Here is a 17,829-nt window from a genome sequence, read left to right as displayed (position 1 = left end):
TATATCTGGATGAAAACTAAAACTGAAAAATATTTCCTTTCTCACTTATCTGAGCTTGTTTATTGGAGAAAGAAACAAAAAATAGATAGGCATTAGAGAACAGGTTTAGAATCAAGACTGAGTATAAAGACACATATTTTTGTTGTTGGAAAAGCCAGAAATAGAGAATGCAAGCTCTCATCACAGGCAGTCATTAGGTGTGATGAGCTAGTGGTGTTTGAAGCTCTGTCTATATATACACAGGTGTCTGCCTGACTGATCTAGAACTGCAATCTTGAAAAGCACTTCTCCAGCCACTGTCTCTCTGTGGGAGATTTTAAACCTTGACATCACTGTCATTAGATTTGTTAAATGTGCCCTCTTCTTTCCACTCCAAAGGTGGTTAAAGCTTGGTTTCTAGAGAAGGATGTTTGGACGGTGAGCTTGGCCTAGTGTGCTGAGCAAAGTCCTACGATGCTGATACTTGGAAAGCACTCCCAGGAGCAGAAGATGGACTACTGCCAGTCCTTCTCTCACTTGGAGACATAGCAACTGAAGCTCACCCTGAGACTACCAAACTCTCAAGCATTCCCTGGATCAGTCAGTCTGCCTTTTTGGTAGCTGAAAAGATGACCTCATGCAACCCCTGATCTTTGCTTTCTATGCATGAGAAAGAGCAGCGCTGGCTTCAAATGCAGGCTTTTCCTTACTGGCCTCTTCCTTTGGAGGTCTTCCAGGTTTGCTGTCCTCATGGGACCTTGCTGCTTTTGAGCAAGGAATGGACTACTAAATTTCTTTATAGTTACCATCACCTGTGTTTTATCAGTCATTGACTGCAGCTTCTTGGGAAATGCCAGATGGTCATGCTTCAGAACAGGTCTTTTCCATGTTTAATTGACGCCTGTGGAGTCATTGCCAAAACGATGCATGGGCCACTTTTAACATTAGTCATTTGCCTTCAGGCTTTCTAATGGAATTATGTTGTTGAGTGACACGACAGGTAGTGTTTGTTTGTAAACACAATGGCATCTTAGGCAGGCCCTAAATGGCTTTGTCATTCAGGGCGTGTCCAAAGTAGGTTGAGGCTTCCTCCTTTTCTGTTGTACTTTGGAAAGCTCAAACTATTAACAGCGGCTCTGCTAGAGGCTTGGCTGTGTATTCTGTATCCATGACTAGAAAGGAGTGGGGCATTTGTTCTGTGATCTATGGGGTATCCCACAGTTACTAGAAATGCTGGGGGAGCAAACAGCTGGGCCCTACTGCTGTAACTGGAAATTCTTTAGCCACCATTGGGGACAAAGGGATTTGTTCACCCTGCTTTGTGAAGTCTGGTCCTACAAAGCAAAAAGAAAATAAACGATGGCCTTGACTCCTCAAAAGATGCTGAATTTACTTCTATGAAATGCCCTATTCCCAGCAGTAGAAGGGACATATGCATATTAAATGTAAGCTCAAGACAGGACAATCACATATTAAGTGCTAGCCATTTTTGGATTGCCCCCTGCTAGTTCTCTTTACTCTACCTCGAGCTTAGTGCTCCCTGGATAAAGGCTGGCAGTCAAGTCCTATCAAGCCTTGCTGAGAAATTCTGAAACATAAAATGCATTCAGGAAGTAGGCACCACCATCTTCCTCCCCATCCTCTCTTCCTCTTCCCCCTTAGGTCACCTTCCTCATAATAGCTATTATTTACTGAGCACTACCATGCAGCACCTGTTGGCGTGCATTACCTCAAATCCTTACACCTCCATGCAGTAACTATTAATATCCTCATTTCAGAAGTGAGGAAATTACTGTTCAGAGAGATTAAGTAATTCTCTAAAGATAACACAAATATTAAGTGGCAGAACTAGTATTTAAGCCCCTGTGTAGCTATGTAGCTACATATCACTGTGAAGATATAGATAGATACATACATGTGTACAAATTTTGAATCTAAGAGATATATATATATATATATGTATATATATATATATGGATATATATATATGTATATATATATATATATATATATATGGATATATATATGTATGTATGTGTTTAGAATTGGAACCCAGTAAGTTTTAAATTCAAATTTAGTGCTCTGACTTGTGTGTTTGTGTGCATGTGTGCTCATGAGCCTGATCTGGTATGTCTGTAAGACTTAGTCAGATCTGTCAGGATGGGAGTGGGGCAGTGGTAACATGGGAAAGGGCAGGGAAAAGGCAGGGTTTCTGACAATAGTAGCAAAAACAGGATGGAGTGAACTGTCAGATTTAAGTGCACCTGCTGCATTTGCCCAAGCCATGATGGGAGAGAACATGTGTGAATGTGCACCTCTCAGAAGGGCCTTGATGTATTATTTTACTTCCGCAACTGTTAAGAACACCTGTTAATGAACTGTGTCACCCAAGCATATTGAAAAATCTTGGAAAAGAACCTCAGAATAATTGTCATTGCTAACTGTATAGAAGCTTTTGATATCTGAGGGGTAAAAAGTCTAGAAATTACAAAAGTCAGATTTTTAAATTAAAACTTTAAACTGTACAAACATTTTCATTGATGTTAGTGAAAGCATGATATTCAGTGTGGACAAATGGACTGATAGAAAAAATACTTTTCTGTAATATACTGCTTTTCAATGAATTCTTTTTCTCTGTATGTTTTAATGCCTTTTTTTTTTTTTTTTTTTTTTTTTTTTTTTTTACTATGCTCTTTCTTTTTTATTAAAGGTAAACACTTTGGTCTATTGGGAAGACCTTGAACTTGAGGGTCTCAGAATTTGTTGTTGATTCTGGCTGTGTGATATTGAAGAAGTATCTGGACTTCTCAGGACTTAGTGTCTTCATTTGTTTTTAAGATGTTGGATGAAATGAAATATAGAGTCCTTTCCAGATTAAAATTATTTGATTAATTTGAGGGTTTTGTTTTGTTTTGTTTTGTGCTTGTTCTTTGTCCAAATGTAGAAAGAGATGGCAAGAATGTTTGGGTCATTTTAGGTCTAATGGCCATTTTTTTAATGCCTCTTCAAAATAAGAAATTATTTTTGGCATGTGCAAACAAGGACTCACAATTGCCAGAATGAAGCAGAGTCTACTTTAGCATTCTAAAAGGAGCTTCAGATTAGTTGATCTAAATGAACTTTTACCTCATTAGACCCTGAGTGCATTTTAAGAAACCTCCATGCTCAGACCTCTGGGATACCCAAAGATGAATTGGACATCAACCCTACTGTCAAAAAAGTTTATGACCGGGCTGGCCCGTGGCTCACTGGGGAGAGTGCGATGCTGATAACACTAAGGCCACGAGTTCGGATCCCATTTGGGGATGGCCGGTTGGCTCACTGGCTGAGCGTGGTGCTGACAAAACCAAGTCAAGGGTTAAGATCCCCTTACCGATCATCTTTTTAAAAAAAAAAAAAAGAAGAAGTTTATGACCTAGTGAGATAGGTATACATATATCTTCACCATACATAGTTTTTTTTAAAAAGAACTCACTGGGATGAATGTTAAAACAGTGATATAAATAATGTGTTACAGAAGCGCACAGAATGGAAAGATTAGTTCCAACTTTTAAGATTGGGAATTACTTTAAGAAAATGACATTTGACCCAAGGTTTGAAGAATGGTCAGGATTTCAAGGAATGTGATTTGGGGATCAGAGTTGAGAAGGGGGTTTTTCAGGTGAAATACACCAGTTGAGCTAAAGAATGGGAGTATATGTGGGAAATGGCTGGAGGACGCCCTCCCTGCACCTCCAAATCCCTTGTTAATACCCTTGCCATAGCCCTTCTCAACACATTGTTATTTTTTAACTGTCTGCCTTTCTTTTTTTTTTTTAAAGATGACCAGTAAGGGGATCTCAACCCTTGGCTTGGTGTTGTCAGCACCACGCTCAGCCAGTGAGCAAACCGGCCATCCCTATATAGGATCCGAACCCATGGCCTTGGTGTTATCAGCACCGCACTCTACCGAGTGAGCCACGGGGTGGCCTTTAACTGTCTGTCTTTCCCAGGGTCTGTGAATGACTTGTCAACAGTGAATACGACTTATTTCCCTTTGTAATCCTAAATCTTGGTAGAAGGTAGCAGTTAAGTCACTGTGACTGTTGAGTGAATAATTTAATGCATGGAAACATGGCTTGCAGCCACCATCATTTTCCATGATGATCAGAACTAAACTGAATAGATTGGGTAGATTCACCTTTCATAAATAGCCACATGAAGCCAGATGAAGATTTTCCATTGCATTCCTTAGTAAAGCCCTGGATAAGGCTCGTCACTGAGCCTCATTAGAAATGAAAGTTTTGAGACAGAGTGAAGTGGACAGAAGAGTAAGAAGCAGAACTTGGGTGTAACTGCTGTCCTAGGAATGACCTTTTTGCCCAGCATCTTTTCTGCGTTCCTTCTTCCCTTGTCAAATTTGAGCTTCTCGTCTTCCTACCTGGCTGCTGCCTCTCCCTCTCTCATTTCTTGTTTCCCTCTTCACCTTCCTTCCACTGACCTGGCCTGTCCCCGGCCTTGCATTCTAGGGTCAACCCTTCGCTCCCCCCTGCTCTCGAATTCCCAGACCATTCTCTGTTCTCATGTTGCTGGTGATCACTCCCTTGTCTTCTCTTCTACTTTTCTGGAACCCTGTCCTTTACCTCTGCAGTTTTGCTCTTAAACACTGGATGATTTCTATAGCTCTTCTCCCTGTGGCCCTACATTCTCTTTCCACGTGTGACATGGAGACGAAATCACTAGGGGGAGCAGGATGAAGGGGTCATTACTCAAATCCCACTTCTGGAAATTGGATCAGGTCTGGTATAACTAAAAGAGATTTGGGAACCACCCCAAAAGGGTGTAAAATAAATTGTATGACAAGAAGTTAGGATAGCATGAGCCATGAGTTGGCCCTAGAACAAGTTAATTCTCCTACAGGATTTGAGGTTGTAGAAAACTAAGCACCAAGCTGAATCTACCATAGCTGACTCAATCAAGAAAAAAAAAGAATTGTAGGAGATCAAACTGGTCTCTCAAACAGGAATGGTTTATTTCTGTTTTGTTTCTCATTTTTTCTCTGGGTAGTCATGGAGAAGTAGAAAAAGAGGCTATGACCTTGGTGTTCCCATTAGTAGGTTTCTCTCCTAAGAAAGCTCATACTTCCCTAGCCCTCCTCCCCTCACCTCAAATCACACAAAAACCACAAAGAATTCAGGAATTACACATATCTGTAAGAAGAAGATTCATGAATTGGTTAAGAATATGAATGCTAGAGCCAGACTGTCTAGATTTGAATCCCAACTCTGCCCCTCACAAGCAGTGTAACCTTGGGCAAGTTACTTAAGTTCTATGTGCTTCAGTGAACAGAGATAATAATAATAGCACTACCTCATTTGCTTGGTGTGAGAATTAAATAAATTAATTCATACAGTTTGCTTTATGGCACAAAATAGGTATTATATTATAATAATAACTATTATGTTGATGTATCTTTTAAAAAATCAATCACAACATTCATTTACTGAAAGCCTGTGCCTGGAATGGACAACAAAAAAGAGCTGCAAAATGCAATTTATACCCTCAGGTAATTTACAGTCTAGTAAAGGAGCTGGCTGTCCAATTAAAACCTGTGACGCAGTGTTCTCTGTCTGATCAGATTAGGGTAATTTGAAGGGTCACCCCCTCAAAGGGGCTTTAGAGTTAAGGGAAGGATACAGAGAGTGTCCCCAGGATGTACCAGGGGAGTCTTAAGTGGAGGGCAGTTAATCAAGAAATCCAGAAAATCCTCTTCATTTATTTACTCTATTCTGTTCACTCCATTCTGTTCAAATTACCTTAGTCCCAAATTCAACTGTCAAACTTTGTCATCTCCAGACATGCAGTGCCTTTGGGAGAATCTAGCTGTCTGTGACAGGCCCATATTGTTACCTCTGCTTCTGCTCTCCTTTCCCCATCACCTGCTCTCCTAACTCAGTCGTTTTGTTCCCAGCTCAAGAGTGAGAATATTACAAAATGCTTTCCTCTGAACTAATCATTACACATATTTTATAACTCCTTCCCCAGCTATTGGAATAGCTTTATCATCCGTCCAAAAACATGCATCACCCACACACACACACAAACACACATGCACCACCACCACCACCATCCAACACACACATGTGCACACACTCTTAACTATGACCTTAGCCTCACTCTCAAGAGGGCCAAATTCTGTTATTGTTTCCTCTTCATAAATATCCTGCCAAACATGCCCACTGACATTTAGATCCTAGGTGCACGCTGCTTTCTCCTGCATGTTCCTCTTTCAGACTCACTTCCGAAGCTGAGGACTTGATTTCCAACCCATGATCTGCCCTGACCTCCACTAGATGTGGCACGATGTTTCTCCATCTCCCTCCTGCTCTAGGAGCTTATGAGCGCAGGCACACTAAAGGTAACGTTAGTGAAATGCTTTAGCATCCTATAACTTTGCCTTTGGGAAAATTGAAAACCACTTTGCAAATGCTGACTAACCCTAATTAGAGTTTTAAACCAGGCCTGCAGAGGAGGGATTATTTATAGACATTATAATACATGAGTGTATTTGTGTGTGTGAAAAGAATTTGAACACATATCAAGAACCAAATTTAGGTGGAGGAGATGTGTGACTAAATCTGTTTGAGTATTTACATGCATGGTTAAGCAGGAGTCCTTCCACCTTCTCACTTGTGTTGTTAAACATCTGTAGGAATTTGGATTATATTGCCAAATACCCGTGAGAGTATGTAGGAGGATTACATTAGTAGATCTCCAGGTAACTCCAAGATAAAATAGGTTAGTCCACAGAGGCCTGCATTGCTATAAGAAGGATGGCCAGGTTGTATCATCTATTAAACACTGGCAGTCTTTCAAGGATTCATTGTCTCTTAAGCAGTTGAAAGTTTCTAAGAAAATGTTTTTGTTTTGTTTTTTTTTTAAATTCCAATTATTCTAGAACTGTTGGCTGTGAAGTATCATTTCTTCTCAGAGAATATTTTATCAGTGTTTTTTTCTGTACAGACCTGACAATATCAAAATAAAGGAGGAAACAGGACATGTTGTACCTGGTGATTCAGTGAGGATCAATACAGACATGGTCCCTGCCTTCAGAGAGCTTACAGTCTATATGGAGAAATGGACACTTAATCAAGCAACTGTAACACAATGTGCTAGGTAGGATGGTTGGAGAGGTATAGGTTACTGCAAGAAGAAACATATAGCAGGGGCCTTTTAACAAATGGGAGTCCAGGGAGGCCTCCTGGAGGAAGTGACAAATGAACTAAACTCTAAAGAATATATAAGAATTAGCCCTCAGAATAAGAGGAACAGGGTAAGTGTTTTCTAGGAGAGGAAACAATATGGGTGAAGACCTTGAATAGAGGGAATGGCCCATTTAACTAACCAAAATACCGCATTATAGTTGTACAATAGGTTGCAAGGAGGAAAGTGGCAAGGAGTAAAGTGGCAAGACACTCAGAGGTCTAATAAAGCATGTTAAGTTATTTAACTGTACCTTAACACTAGAAAGGGTTTTAAGCAGGTAAATCACAAGGTCAACTTTGTGTTTCGGAAAGATCACTCTGGCTGCAGCACAAAATGCATTGGAACTGGGAAGTACTGTCACCAAAGGGACCAGTTAGGTTGTTGATGAGGTCATCTAAGTGGGAGGTGAGGCTGACCTGAGGAGAGTGACAGTACAGACAGAGGCAAAGGGACAGACTCAGGAGATATTTAGGAGGAAGTATCAACAGGACTTGGGAATTAATTGGAGAGAGAAAGAGAAGGTGTAACTAGTTTGGGTGATGGCATTTCCAGAAACATGAATACAGGAGAAGGAGTAGGTGGAGGGGTGGTGGAGGGAAGCAGATATGCTTAGTCGGGGGCATGCTGAGTTTGAGGTCCTTGTGGGACATTTCAGCATCGGGAGAAGGGCATAGGTAGCAGCCAGCAGAGATGATTTCAGAGCTAAATCTTACATTTCACAACTTGCTCTCACCCACAGCTACTATTATAATCCAATATCAGATGGTTTGAGTTTAAAGCTGATATCCTTTTTTTTTTTATATTTCCACTAAGAGTGTACCTCTTTCAGGAAAGCTGAATTTCTAATCCCAGAGAGTTGACGCTTTCATGTGCTCATCCTAGTATTCTGCCTGTTCTGCATGAATTCTATCATTTCTTGTTTGCCTGTTTCCCCAACCATATTGGCAGCTCGGGGGTGGGTGTGGGGGTTTGCTGTGTGCATTACACCACAAACCAGCTATTAAATGGAAACTTTTAGTTACTTTGCCATAATCATCAAACCCCATTTATTTCACACACTGACATCCAGGGTTGCACCAAGAGACTCAATGAAAGCAGGCAAATTCTGTAGTAGAATATTTAATTAATATAACTTTTTCTCCTACCCTAAACATTTTCCTCGTTTCTCTAAACCTGAGTATTATTCTTCCTTTTGTGTTAAAAACTAAAATGTTTTAAAGAAAATATGATGATCTCGGAGCTGGGAAGGCTTATCAGGGGATGACCAAGTGCTCCTTGCAAGGGGTTACTTTACAAAAGTGATGCCATCTGTTTGGAGATAGAACAGGATGCACGTTAGCAGAATAGAGGAAGAATTTCTTATTAATGAATTATTCATACCATCTTATTTGGGGGTGAGGTCTGGGGTCTATTGGACACTTGAGGAAGAGAAAATCTTCCGAAAGAGAATAGAGACCCATTCATATGTACAGGGCTTTAAGATGCCTCCCATACATGGGATTGAAAACCCTTTACTCCCATAAATCATAGGATGTTGGAGCTGATTTGGAGAATATCTAGGACAGCAGAATACCCATAGTGCCCCCTGCAGAGCCCTGGGGAGGTTTGGTGCCCCCCTTGGTGCCTATTAGGACACCTCATTTATGTGTTTTTTATATAAATACTTCATTTGAAAATATTCCAGATCTGAAAAGTCCCCTGAAAACCTCTGATGTACTCCATTTCTTTCTAACCCATGCAGCCAGTTGGAGGCAGACCGGGACTGGCTCTCTTGATTCTCAGGCCGATGTCTGTCCTCAGACAATGGGATGCCCCTTTGGCTTCTCAGCACATAAAAAATAAGTTGATCAACATCCACTGCTTCTAAGTGTTCTGCCTCACACAGTTGCTTTGTTGCATTGTGAATAATTATGAATTCAGTAGGCAACTGGTTGAAAATTAAATTGGCCACATGGCCCTCTCAGATTATGCTGGTAGTTTGATGGTTATTAACTTTCTCCCACATGCCTCACAGAAAAAAATCAAGTCTGATAGGTGAAGTTTATCCTTTTGAGTTGGCAAGAAGTTAAAGATGTTATTCTTTGGTTTGGGAGACTCCTAAATGGTCCCCTTGATCTTAAATCTTGGACTCATGTTGGCTGATTTTGTATGAGGGTACTTCAAAAAGTTCGTGGAAAGATTCATATTATCTTTTAATTTTATTTTTCCATGAACTTTTTGAAGTATGCCTGCATATCCTAAAGATGCTTCAGCCTTTCTGCACTTGTTAATATGGAGTCAAGTTCCCTACAAATATTGCGTTTTTCCCAAGGGCCTAATTCAAGTGTGTGATATGGGAGGCCCCAAGGAGCTGTTATTAGAAGATAATTTATGCAAGCATTAGTTGCAAGAAATCTACTCTCTGGGACTTTTCTTTTTAAATTGTTCAATGAACTATTTTATTGTCGCTGCTCCTTAAGTCAGCCTTTCTGGTTTATTTTTGTCCTCTACATTTTCTGATACATTCCTCTTCATTGACCCAGATAACTCAATTTAGAAGGACAAATGGAGATAAATGGAGCTGAGGGTAAACAGGTGCTAGAGGTGAAAAGGTACAAAGTGTAAACTCTACCTGTTTGAAGAAGATGGATATGACCAAAGAGAAGTTCGGAAAAGGATCATGAGACCTAGGCTTACCTGCCTTAGGCAACTCTTTAAACATCTGTTCATTCAGGTATTCAGTGTACGTGTATTTGATACCTACTATATGGCAGAAACTTACTAAGTATGGAGATATGGGCATGAATTAGACGTAATCCTGCTTTCAAAGACTTACAGTCAGGTGGCAGAGACAGATATGGGGATAATTACCTCCCAGTGTCCTAAGTTCCTCAAGTTTAAACTGAATGCCATGGAAGCACTGAGGAGGAAAGAGCAGTTAAGTCTTCTAGGTGGAGTCAGGTAACTCACAGACTAGTGATTGTGAGTTGGGTCAAATACGAGGAATTAAATTGGTAAGGCACAAGATGATAAGATTGTCCCCAAGGACAGTAAGGGTTTTTTGGTTTTTTTTAAACCAATCTCTTGCTATATTCAATAATCATAAAGTCCACTTCTCATACATAACTTTGTAAATTAATATATTCTTATCTCAGGCCCCAGAAATATTTTAACATGCAAAACTATGATCTGTTCATATCAAACTTTTTGTAATATTAGTAGAGATTATATACCTGAGTTGCAGTACAAAATGGTTTTCTATAAAAGCTGCCTTAAATGTCATCAGCATTTAAAGACACATGTTTATTGTTATGTGTATTCTCACTATTTTTTATCTTATTTCTGTCTTCAATTTTTATTCACTTAAGAGGTAGCATAGAGAAGTAACTCAAACTGTGGTTTTTGTTGTTAATGCATGTGGGATCAAATCCTAGTTACTCATTACATGACCTTGAGTAAAAAGCTTAACCTCTCTGTCCCTTAGCATTCTTATCTGTGAAATGGAGATAATGGTGGTATTTACTTCACAGGTGTGAAGTTAGAGGAAGTGCAGTCCACAAGACTACCCTCACTCTGACATTAGTAACAAGTTTGAGGATCCTCAAGATCACACTTAAGGACTCACAAAACTCACTGAAAGCTGTTATATTCATGGTTACTGTTTATTACCATAGAAAGCTATAGATTAAAATCAGCTAAGGGAAGAGGTACATAGGGCAGAGTCCAGGAAGGTTCTGAATGTGGAGCTTCCAGTTGTCCTGTCCCCATGGAGTAATGGTCAGTGTTCCTTTCCTGACACTGATGTGTGACAATACCCATGATGTGTTGTCAGCCAGGGAAGCTCACCTGAACTTTGGTGTCCAGGGTTTTTATTGGGCCTCCTTATGGCTGAATTCAGTCTCCTGTCCCTCCAGAGGTTAAGTCTATACCTGTGTGACTCAAAGCCTCCACTATAAATCACATCCTTAGCCTTTCTCGTGTTGCCCCAAAGCCCACAGGTAAACAAAGATACTTTTATCAGGCAGGACATTCCAAGGGCTTTAAGGGATTCCTCTCAGGGGCCAAGGGCAAAAACCAGACCTCTCTTTGGGTAAGGTTAAATTCTTTACTACACACAAAGTTGTTTAAGAATTAAATAAGATAATATATGCAATGTGATTAGAACATTGCTTAGCACAAAACAACCATAATTTTTTATGTATAGCTAGTATAATTAAACCTCCTTTTTCCTTACCTAATATGTACTAGTATCATAGTAGATACTGTAAGAAAAATTTTTTAAATGAACAAGATGTAGTTCATACATCTTGTAGGAGATATACAAGAGTTCAAACAAAGCCAATAAAAGCAGAATAAGGTGAGTGCCATAGTAAAGAAATAATCAAGCTGCATTAGGGACCTGGAAAAGGGAGGGCTTACTTCTAGATGGGGGTTAGAGAACAGCTTCACTGAGAAGGGTACCTGTGAGCTGGACTGTGAAAGATGGGTAGGATTTTGACATGAGGAGGAAGAGCATTCCACACAGAGGGAAGCAAGTAAGCAAAATTAGAAGTGGGAAAACGAAGTCACCTTCAGGGAACAGAGAGGGGCTGCTGTGGCCAACTTACAGAAGTGACAGGAGAAAGAAATTGAAAAGGTCGGGAAATATAGACTTAAGCCAGACTGAGAGAGGTTTTCAACACTGTGCTGGGCACTTTACGCTTTGTTTTGTAGACTATAGGGAGCCAGTGACAATTTAGGGCCTGAAGAAAACCCTGAAAGAGAATATTCTGTCCATTTTTTGACTCCAGTCTTTGAATATGCTCTTTCCTTTGCCATAACACCCTCCCTTCCAATACCCACCCCCTTGGGTGATTACAATTCATCTTGCAAGAAACAGCATAGGTATGACGTGTGTCCATGACTTCTGTCCATTATAGGATACAACATACCCCACTGGGACTATTTCCCGGTCTCTCTGCCATACACTACTGTGTTTTGTCATCTCTATACTTGGTGTATGGCTCAAATAAGCATCTTATGGAAAAAGTGAAGGGAGGGAAGGAGGAGGAGAGAGACATAGAATCTTGAATTATCTACAAAGAATGTAATCATAAAGAACAGATGTTTCTAGTTAACTTAAGGAGAAACTAGGGCATGCAGGAAGCAAGTAATAATGCTGCCTAGGGTAAGACAAAATCTTATAACTGCATTGCAAAGTCTTCTCAAGGCATCCCAGGGCTTTAAAAATAAGAACAATTAATAATAATAATAGAAGCAAAAGAAGAATAGCTTTCTTATATAACATTTACAAAGCACTTACTAGATCCCCAATATTGCTCTACCTGATTTATATAAATCCAGTTAATGTTTACAACAATTCAGTGATATAGGTACTTATTACTGCCATTTTACAGATAAAGAAATTGAGACACATAGAGGTTAAGCAGATTGAAGAAAGAAAAAAAAAGTCCTCATAATAATACTAAAATTATAAGAACTAGTTCTTGCCAAATTCACTTAATTGCATTTGAATAAAAGGCATTAATAGAGTTGGAGATTGACCCAGTGTGGGGCTGTACCTTCAATTCCTTTTGTTGGTTGTAATAAAGGGTAGTTTCTTCTTATATCTGAGGCCATTTGTTTCCATGGCGAACTCTAATGCATGAGCACCCATGAGGATGGTTATGTTTGAAGGGTTGCCTGCTGACTTGTTCCAGCTGAACAAGTTGCTTTTTTAAAAAAAAAAAAAAGACGAGACATTTAGGAGACTTTTTATTGATTCAGAATAAAAGTAGCCAAGTGGTTTAAGCAGTCTGTGTAGTAATCACCCAGCAAGCCTCCAGCAGAGAAAAAATCTTTCTGCCTCTTCGTGGAGAGACCAGCATGAGGCTTTAGCAGGTGTATAAGCTCCTCAGAACACTCGTCTTCCAGGGTGGGGTGTGTTTTCATTCACTTTCCCCGCTGTGTGTAATGTACAAATTTCTTTTAAACCCATCATTTTGTGTAATTTAGACCTACTTATTGGATTTTCCCTCTTTCTTTTTCTTTTTCCTCTGTCAGAGCACAGGAAAGAGAAAAGACCCTTTCTTGTCCTTGAGAGGATTTAGCTAAGAAGCTTCCCTGTATCTCAGTCATTGTTCAATTTTTCAAATGAATTTTAAAATAACTGCCCTGTGAAACATTCCAGCCAAGCTAGGTGACTATGAAGGTCTTTTTCTCCCAGAGTTCCCACAATAAATCTCATACGAATGCCCGCAAAAGCAATGAAACACCAGCCTTTTGAGTAAAGAGAACTCTCAGGTAAACAGCAAACAGGAAGTGAACTACCAGCTAATGTGTTCAATGTAGCACAGACCCAGCCACCCGACAGGAAGTTGGTCCCTGTGAATCTGTGTAAGGAGAGAGAATTTCTTTAGCAATTTGATGGAATTCTCAGATGAGCCAAAAAGAAATAAATACCACCTCCAGCCTGGAATGATTTGCTTTTTGTGAATATGATGAGTTTAATTTATAAGCACATTTTCTGTTTAAGTATAGTTAAATATGAAAGAAACGTATTATTTCTTTGCAATGATTAATAGTCCTTGATTTAAAAAAGGTCATAAATTCTGTTAATGAACTGCCGGTAAGTGGAATCATTCAATTCTTAAGATAGAAGAGACCCTAAGGCTCATTTCACCCACCTTTCTAAGTTTGCAAATGGATAAACTGTACTCAGAGGATGAACTTATAAGCCCAAGTTCACACAAGTAATCAGCAGAACCAGCACTGAGATTCAAGGCTTTGGAATTACAAAGAAATTGTTTCCTCAACTGAGAGAAGGTTAGAGTGCCCTCGTGTGTCCCTACATAGAAATTTTTTAGGTCTTTACGAAATTTAAAACCATTTTAATCTCTCCATCAACATTTCTGCTTTGAGGTGAGGGCCATATATTAAGTTCTAATGACAAACCCTGTGATTACCATGTTATCGGAAGTAAATGAGCAATGAATTTAATATCATCCATGAGGTATCTTTTGTGGACTCAGGTCTGATAGAAATGGGTTTCTATCCCAGGCAGCCACATACAATCTTTGCAACCCTGAACTAATTGCAAAACCAGCCTGAGCCTCAGTTTCCTCATTTGTAAAGTGCAGGTCATCACTGCCCTGCAGGATTGTGGGAGAGGTCAAATGAGATCAGATAAGTAAAATGCTCAGCGTGGCATTCTAGTACCTAATAAGCACTCAGTCAATTGAAGTTGGTTAGTTATTTTCAGACAAGAGCCTCTGCCAGAGATCACCAACAAGTTGAAGATGAAGGTGCTAAGTTAAAAATACTGAGGAGGCAAACAGTGTCTTTAAGATGCTTTTGGTTTTTGGATGAAAAGGTTTCCATGAGCTCTGGAGGCAGAGAGATAATTAAAAATAAACAAATAAATAATGCATACTGAATATGGGATTCCTCCAAAATAAATTTATCCTTCAGATGGGGAAATTCAAATGGAGCTAAGCCAAATGGCTTTCCCACAAATGGAAACTCCTTCAGAGGTAACACCTGGTTTCAGGCACTAAGGGTCCAGAGAGGAAAGAAAAAGAAAAATAACCTCTATTATGAAGGAAAATATTTTAAAACTGGATCCTATTTATGTCATTGATCCAGTTCTTTTAGAGCTCTCTATTTATTGAGAGGCTTACCATATTAAAATCAATAGAGAACAGAGGTGAAAAACAATGGCTGGACTCATCCTTTGATTTTAATTTTCTTCAACTTTTTATGAAACAGGGCATATCGGCTAAAATGTTCAGCAAAATTGCAGTAAATCAAGTCCTTGTGCCCCAGTGAATTTTCACGGGCTCCCTCCTCCCCCCAATAATTCTCACAGCTATGCTTTTCAGACGCCTGCGAGGGAGGAGGTATCATTATTTATGATACAGGGAGACTTGACCTTTAAATGTCAGTGCAAGTGTATAGAGTCTGGCCATCCTGTCTGCATCTGCCACTAGCTTATTGGAGAATTAAGGAAAATAGCCCAGTAGTGTGTACATGGGGAAGAGGGAATGGGGAAAGGAACACATCATCTATGCCTCCATCTTTTTGTTATATAACCTGGAAAAAGTAAAGGACGGATTGGGCTGGTCTCTTTTATCTAAATACTTACTCTGGATAGAACAATCATTGGGAGGTTTATGTAGACTATGGTATTGCAAGAGCAGGTAAAAGGCTCTCAGAGCTTGCAAGCCTTGCGTCTGAGCCCCCTGGGGCTTGCTCACACTCTCTGGCAATCTGTTACCTTTAAATAAGGCAAAGGCAGCACATGAGGCTGAAGCATTTATTATTTATAGAAGTTCCTCATCAGACTTATCTATGGTTGTGGAGGAACAGAGTTGGAGCCTTTGGAGCCTTGGCAGTGACAACCTGCTGTGTTCTACGTGATTGCAGTGCTATTCTGAGCCACGTGGAGCTTAAGCCGGACTCTCTTTGTGGTCATGAATCTTTGTTGCTTTGCCTCCCATGGATTTGTCACTCCTTTGCCCCTGGGTGACAGAGCCGCCAAAGATTACTGAAAGCCCATCTCTTCTGAGCAGTGAGAAGCCCCGAAAAGGGGTTAATCTCCCGGAACCCTCAAGAGAGAGGCATTCCTTCCATTTGGGAAGTTAACCACGAATTGGGATTCTCTTCCCGCATTTATTCTCCAGACCAGGAAGTTACAGGAAGAGAACATAGGTGGGGTTTTTCCTAAGTATAGTTTAATAAGTTTAACAATAGAAGCTGGTAACATTCAGTAAGAAAAGCAAGGTGACACTCTATAATGCAGTTTTCAAAAAGTTATGTTGATCCACCAACAAAAGCTTGATCTTAGCAAACATTCTCTCTCTCTCTTTTTTTTTTTTTTTTTTTGTGACCGGTAAGGGGATCACAACACTTGGTGTGGTGTCGCCCGCACCGCGCTCAGCCATTGAGCACACCGGCCATTCCTATATAGGATCTGAACCCGCGGCGGGAGTGCCGCCGCGCTCCCAAGCGCCGCACTCTCCCGAGTGCGCCACGGGGCTGGCCCAAACATTCTCTTCTTACAGCAATTTCCCGGTATCTTTACACATCAATCAGTACACTCTATTCGTGGTATTTTTCTGATTTCTTACTTTTGTGCTTTTATAAATCATTTTTTTCCTTAGAAGGCCCCCCAAACCTATATATTTTGCTTAATGATGCTTATATTGCTAGCCCTTGCAATACGGTTTTAATTCCAGTATGCCAAGAAAAAGAATTGTTCATAAAGGGTTCTTTCTTAAGGGGTCCATCTCAATCAGAGAGAAGCCTCCTCTTATACTTTTCCACTTCTCCTCCCCTTTGTATGGCATCGCTCCGCTCCCCTGCTAGATCTGCCCCTGACTGGGCGCTCTGTTCCAGATGCTAGGTGAGATGAAGCCAAGAAGGTCCCACAGAGCAGAGCCCCTGGTGGGATGGAGCCTCAAAACAGCATTGGGCCTCTGGGATCTCCTCTTTCTTCCCCTTTGATTCTCAGCCTCCTCAGCCTTTGCTTCTAACCCCTCAACCTCTCTCCCCTTTGTTGGCAGAGCAATTGAGGTCTTTCCAAGCTTCTGCTACCTCCAAACCTGCATACCCCCACCCACTGCTTAAAACTGCTTCAAGTATGTCAAAAGCCATTAATGCCAGAGATGAATATTTTAGTTTTGCTTAGCAAACAGAGATGCAACAGTTGCCAGGACTCACTCTGCTTAGAAGAGAGTAAGAATTAAAAAGGACTTGTTTTTTCATATCACGTGTTCATGTTCAAGGTAGAGTTTACTATATGCATTGGAGAGAGCTTTTTTTTTTTTTAATATCTTGCCCATTTTGTAAGGAGTCACCGGTGAAACCGCATCAACTGGCACCACATTTGCAGTGTATCCCAGCAATGCTTTAACGTCCCAAGTAGACTGGTCCCTTGGGTCTCTGCTCTGCTGGCGTGCCCCTCGACATGGCTGTACCTGGAAGCCCACAGTGCTGACAAAGCTGACTGCTGTCATGAGTCGGGAAGATGCTGAAAAGGGGAGTGAGCTGGTGATGGCCTCCAAGGGAAGTCAGAGCCGCACAGTAGGGGATCTGAGACCACAGTAGGGACCAGAGAAGTGTCCCTGTATATTCCTTGTCACTGGTTGAGTCTGAGAGGGAATGAGCAGTTTCTAAATGGCTCTTCTGGAAACTTGGCCTTGCTGATAAGCTCCATGTGCATATTGAGACATAAGTTTTTAGTCATTTTTAAAATTAAGTGGTGGTCTCTCCAAACCTTAGCAAAATATCCAGAATTTTTAATGAAATGATCTTGAGTGGGAATATTTTGACTGCCTTCATTTTAGAAGGTTTTAAATTTTTTTTGAATTGGCTTAAAAATCACAGGTCAGTAAAATGCAAGCACTGTTTCTGAGATAACATGTCGGGGGGCCTAAATGTTATTTCTTAGCTAATTTTTTAAAAAATTGAGAGATTTCTTCATAGAAACTCTTTAAAGACAGAGTCTTCTAGGCTTTATGTAAATCAAAGCTTAAAATTCTTTTATTGTCTCAGAAAAAATCCAGTGCTTTAAAATTGCTTAACCAGTCACCAGGGCATCATCTCTGAAATTCAAAGATGGACTGACAGTATGAGGAGGAGCTACTA

At 40.3% G+C, this 17,829-nt stretch overlaps 1 protein-coding gene across 1 annotated transcript in view; it reads left to right on the top strand.

Annotated features, from left to right (window-relative positions):
* The window catches only part of PLCXD2 (phosphatidylinositol specific phospholipase C X domain containing 2), a 37,112-nt gene that overhangs the window by 716 nt on the left and 18,567 nt on the right, over positions 1-17,829 (top strand). The gene's annotated exons all lie outside the window — the stretch shown is intronic.

Source organism: Cynocephalus volans, chromosome 1 (genome assembly GCF_027409185.1).
Source record: "Cynocephalus volans isolate mCynVol1 chromosome 1, mCynVol1.pri, whole genome shotgun sequence".
Classification (NCBI taxonomy): Eukaryota; Metazoa; Chordata; class Mammalia; order Dermoptera; family Cynocephalidae; genus Cynocephalus; species Cynocephalus volans.
Note: the sequence above shows the minus strand (reverse complement) of the source record. Positions and strands in the feature narration are given on the sequence as shown.